The sequence below is a fragment of the Hordeum vulgare genome, chromosome 3H (assembly GCF_904849725.1).
Source record: "Hordeum vulgare subsp. vulgare chromosome 3H, MorexV3_pseudomolecules_assembly, whole genome shotgun sequence".
NCBI classification, from domain to species: Eukaryota; Viridiplantae; Streptophyta; class Magnoliopsida; order Poales; family Poaceae; genus Hordeum; species Hordeum vulgare.
Window position 1 is genome coordinate 461,223,693 of NC_058520.1, and position 6,000 is coordinate 461,229,692.

Here is a 6,000-nt window from a genome sequence, read left to right on the forward strand (position 1 = left end):
CGAACTCCGGAACCCATTCGTCATTCCGAGTACTTTACCGGTAATGCCCGAAATCCTTCCGGAAGCCAAATGGATACTTCCTATATATTAATCTTCGTCTCCGGACCCTTCCGGAACTCCTCGTGACGTCCGGGACTCCGAACAACATTCGTCTACCAACGTCAATAATTCAACTATCTCAAAACATCATTGAACCTTAAGTGTGCAGTCCCTGCGGGTTCGAGAACTATGTAGACATGACTGAGACACTCTCCGGTCAATATCCAATAGCGGGACCTGGATATCCATATTAGATCCTACATATTCTACAAAGATCTTTAATCAGATGAACCTCTACGTCAAGGATTCGGTTAATTCCGTCTAACATTCCCTTTGTCCTTCGGTATGTTACTTGCCCGAGATTCAATCATCGGTATCTCCATACCTATTTGAATCTCGTTACCGACAAGTCTTTTTACTCGTTCTGTAGTACAAAATCATGTGGCTAACTCTTTAGTCACAATTCTTGCAAGGCTTGTTGTGATGTTGTATTACCAAGTGGGCCCCGAGATACCTCTCTGTCATACGGAGTGACAAATCCCAGTCTTGATCCATGCTAACTCAATGGACACCTTCGGAGATACCTGTAGAGCACCTTTATAGTCACCCAGTTACATTGCGACGTTTGATACACACAAGGTATTCTTCCGGTGTCAGTGAGTTACATGACCTCATGGTTATAGGAACATATACTTGACATGTAGAAAAATAGTAGCAATAAAACGACACGATCACATGCTACATTTCATAGTTTGGGTCTTTTCCATGACATCATTCTCCTAATGATGTGACCTCGTTATCAAGTGACAACACTTGTCTATGGCTAGGAAACCTTAACCATCTTTAATCAATGAGCTAGTCAACTAGAGGCTTACTAGGGATAGTCCGTTTTCTATGTATCCACACATGTATATGAGTTTCCATTCAATACAATTCTAGCATGGATAATAAACGATTAACTTGAACAAGGAAATATAATAATAACTATTTTAATATTTCCTCTAGGACATATTTCCAACAGAATGCCCCCCCATTCCCGTCTCCGTCCCGTGGCGATCCTGGCTGGAGCCGTGCCTCCCCTCACCGCTCTATGGGGGCGGGGGGAGGGCGGTCGTTTGTTGTCATCTCCAAGCTCGACAAGGATGACGGTAATGTCCCCGCTGACGGGGCGGCCTCCGAAGGCTTTGTCACATCGGTGATGCAGCGAAGAAGCCCCCGACTTGCCTTGCTTAAGTCGGACATGTTTGTTAGCATGGTGGAAAAAGCGGTCAAGCGCAAAGCTCTCAAGGAAGACTTGCTGGGCTGCTCCCCCAGTGTGACAGCCTGATGCCGACGTTCCAGAAGATTCCCCTCTCTTTCCGTTTTCGTCGTGTGTCTATTTTCTTTTGTCGCATCATCATCGCATCATGCACATCATCTGCATTGCATCGGCATCTCCGTTGTCGCCTGTTTTCAAAACTTGCATCCGTTGTTAGTTGCCGGTTCGCTTCGTTGTCCGTTTTGAGCCCGACCGCACACGCACGCGCCCGCGGCTTCGTTCGAACCCTGTTTCAAAAGTGTGCATAAAACTTTCTCTGATCGGATTGAGATTTGATGTGCAGTCCTATTTTAATATAGCCAGGCCGCCTGTCAAATTTCGTCGCGATCGGAGTCCGTCTGGTACCCGAACGGTCGATCGTAGCGGCACCGTATTCGGTCTACCGTCGGACGTCTGTTGGTGTTTTAAAAATTCGTTGCCGCGCCGCCCGTTCTCCCTCTCATCTCCGGTAAACCACCCTACACGGCCTCGTATCCGTTTCCTTGTTCAGAATTAGTCGAATCCGACCCCGCGGTTGGATCCGGAACGCGATTCCGGCTAACCTAGCCCCCCCATTTGTTATAAATGGACCCCGAGTTCATTTTTTAGATAGCCTACCCCTACCTCGTTTTGCGCGCCACCTACCCGAAACCCTAGCCGCCACCTGGTCTCTCTCTCCTCTCCAGCGCCCCTCTCTCCCTCAGCCGCCGCTGAGGCCCGCTCGGGCCCGAGGCAGGCCCGCCAAGCCCATCTGGTCGGCCGCCGCCGAGCAGCAGCAGCCCGAGCCGCCTCCAGCCGCCTCGAGCCGCCACGCCGCCGCCGGAGCCCTCTGCGCCGCCTCCTCGCTGACCCTCGGTCCCGCCTTCCCACCGGCCGTCGCCGAAGCGCCGCGCCCTTGCGGGAGCTCGCCGCCCTCGGCCTCCGTTGCGCCATCGCCGGCCGTGGCCTCCCGAGCCGAGCCCGCCGCGTCGGCTCCCGTCGCCGCCCAGATCCGGGTCGCCAGCCCCGGATCCGCTTCCCCCTCGCCGTTCCCTGCCACTGGCGTGCGGGCTTGCCGCCGGCAGCCGCACGCCGGTAGGCCTTTTGCCGCCATGGCCAGATCCTCCCGCTCGAGGCGAGGAGAACGAGCGCTCGCCTCGCTCGTTGACCGGTGGCCACGTGGGCCGGCCACCCTCGCCAGCGCCGCGGCCCACCAGCTCGCCCCGGCCCAGCGCCAGGCGCGCCCCCGGCCCATCTCCACAACCGGCCCAAGGAAAGGTGAGATTCCCCCCGCCTGTGCATCCTTTATCTAAGTTGCGCCCACCGTTCGGCCCAATAGGTTTATTAGGTATTTTATGAATTAATAAATTCCAGTAAAAAAATAACGTATATTCGAATGCCCGTAGAATATTATCCGTAAGTCGGATCGCAAAGATTTAGATATGTATCTCGGGTAGAATTTCGCGTAGATTACGAATTTACAACTTGCATTTTTGTTTGATGTAGTTTAGCGTGCCAAATGCCTAGTTTAGCGTGCTGTCCTAATGTGTTTTGCCCGTAATTTATTTTTCGTGCATGTCCGGTTTGTCCGAATGCCTTAGTTAAAATGCCTATGTTTTAGGGACCATTATTCCATGTATTTTAGAGCGGTCATAGGTATTTTTGCATCTATGGATTGTCGGTAGTTTATTTTCCCGTGTATAGGTTATCTTTCCCGCATTTTCGTGTGGCATTATATTATTGTGCAACGCCACATATTTTATATGTTTCCGGGGTAGAAAAATCCATGTGATTTTTCTGTGCAATTAGTTTTAGCTTTTGAGTAAGTTAGTTCGCGAGATATTTTGCCGTGATGCCCTTTTGTTTAATTCTTAGGATTTATTCCGTGCTCCGTTTGATTAAGTTGTCAACTAGGGAGTTGTTTTTGGATGTTTTGTCTAGCCCCTGGTATTTTTGGTTGCAATAGAAATGCATGTTTAGGTGTGATTTGCTTGCTCTCAAGTTGCTAGAAATAGTGTTGATTTGGAGGTGCTGAAATATTTCTGTCTGAAATCTGTTATATTTTGTTGCTGTCTTGTCTTGCTTGTATCTTGTGATGTGTAGCTCTTTTGAGGTTGGTCCAATGGAGTTAGTTGTACCCCTTGTGTTTTCTCTAGCATGCTGTAAATTTTCATGCCATTTGGAGACCTGTAGCTTAGGATTTTGCTGCTGTTAATATTGCTTCAGATTGAAAACTACACTTTCATGAGGTGTAATTTTCACTAAGTCTGAAATAGTGTGTGAGATGCCATTTTGTGTCTTCTTTCCCTAGTGATCCATGATGCCATGCTAGTTGTTGTTGGTTGTTTGTAGTAGTGCTTCTTGCCCTCTTTCGTGTCATGCCTTGCTTGAGTTTATCGGAGTAGTGTAGCTCGTAGTTGTGGGGTGTAGAAAATGCTATGTGGCTGATTTTGGCAGATTGTAGTGTTTTCTTGTTTTGCTTGTAGATGTTGAACCGTAGCTCCGATTTGATCGTGTCCTACATGAAACTTACTTAGAATCTCATGTAGTTTCATTTTCTCTTGCTTTTTGTATGTTTTGAAGTGCTCGTGACCGTCGTTGCACACATATTGCATTCATGCCATCATATCTTGCGGTGCTTGTATCTTTTGAACCGTAGCTCCGTTGGAGATGATCTTTATGTGTAGATTGCCTGAAATGACGCGTAGAATCACGTGAAACTATTTGTTTTGCTGTTTAACAACTAATTAAATGTGTTAGTTCAGATCTGGACAGAATTGTAAATTAACATGTGAGGTCGTTTCGGAGGTGCTATATGTCATTTCCGACCTCATTTAAATTGCCTAGATAGGTAGTTTAATTTGCGCTTCACCTATTGCCATGTTTAACAACATTCAATATTGTCGTGTACCTAATCGACATAGAACTAAATAATCCGTATGTGGAGTTTTGTCAATATGTAACTCGTTGCATATTGAACTTCACTTAATGTGTAGTGTTTGATTGTGTGGATTGTCATGCCGTGACTTGCCTGTTTTCAGCTGCTCATCCATCATTTGTTTTGTGCATCGCGTGGTGAATTCCGTGTGTTGAGTTGTGTTTCCGGTTTGCTTCGTCTCGATAGAGTTCCGCAGCGTGTCGGATTGTGAGGACCCGTTCAACTACATCGGTTTGTTTGCTTCACGGAGGCATTCTTCTTCCAAGCGGGATCTCAGGCAAGATGACCATTTCCCCAGATACCATTACTATCATTGGCATGCTAGTTTTATCGTTGCTATCGTTTATGTCTCGTTGCCTACCACATGTTAAATATTAGCCTCTCAACAATGCCATGAAACCTTCAACCTGTTCAACCTAGCAAACCACTGATTGGCTATGTTATTGCTTGCTTAACCCTGTTGATAGCGTTGCTAGTTGCAGGTGCATATGCTTCCATGTGAAAGCATGGGTTCCTTGTTATATCACCATATTAAATGCTATTTAATTTAATGCACCTATATACTTGGTAAAAGGTGGAAGGCTCGGCCTTTCTAGCCTGGTGTTTTGTTCCACCTTTGCCCCCTTAGTTTCCGGCTACCGGTGTTATGTTCCATAAATGAGCGCTCCTAACACGATCGGGGTTGTTATGGGGACCCCCTTGATAATTCGTTTTAGATTAAGACTGGTATGGCAAGGCCCAAATTTGGTACTACATTTGCCTAAACATCTAATAAAATTGCATAGGGACTTTCCGGACCCCGAGGATAATTTAATCAACCCCCGGGCCAATGCTCCTCATGAGTGTTGGTCCAAATTGGCAGACTACGGGGCCACCGCGGGGCAACCCGAGGTTTGGTTCTCCTAGTGTGACCCATCCGTCGTGTCCTGAGAACGAGGTACGCGACTCCTATCGGGATCGTCGACACGTCGGGCGGCCTTGCTGGGTTAGTTTTACCTTTGACGGAATATCTTGTACATCGGGATTCCGGTGATGCTTTGGGTAATCTCAGAGTTGAGGTTTTCCACTAGGGAATCCGACGAGATCGCGAGCTTCGTGATTGAGGATTTCTATGCAGCTTGTGGTAATTTGTGATGGACTAGTTGGAGCACCCCTGCAGGGTTAAATCTTTTCGGAAAGCCGTGCCCGCGGTTATGTGCCAACGTGGAAACTTTGTTTAACACTGGTTCTAGATAACTTGAAGTGAACTTAATTAAATTTTGCCAACTGTGTGCGTAACCGTGACTGTCTCCTTCGTGAGTTCTTACTCCGATCGAGGACACGGTGGGGTTATGCCTGACGTAGGTAGGTGTTCAGGATCATTCTTTTGATCATCAGTAGTTCACGTCCGTTATGCGTAGATCTTCCCTCTCTTACTTCTTGTACTCGTAAGTTAGCCACCATAAATATATGCTTAGCTGCTGCTGCAACCTCACCACTTAACCATGCCTCACCCATTAAGCTTTGCTAGTCTTGATACCTTTGGAAATGAGATTGCTGAGTCCCCTGTGGCTCACAGATTACTACAACACCAGTTGCAGGTACAGGTAAAGGTTACTTGACGCGAGCGCGTTGATTGTTCATTTGGAGTTGCTTCTTCTTCTTCTTCATCGATCTAGGATGGGTTCCAGGTCGGCAGCCTGAGATAGCAAGGATGGACGTCGTTCTTATTTTCTCGTTTGTTTTCGTCCGTAGTCGGACCCTGCTC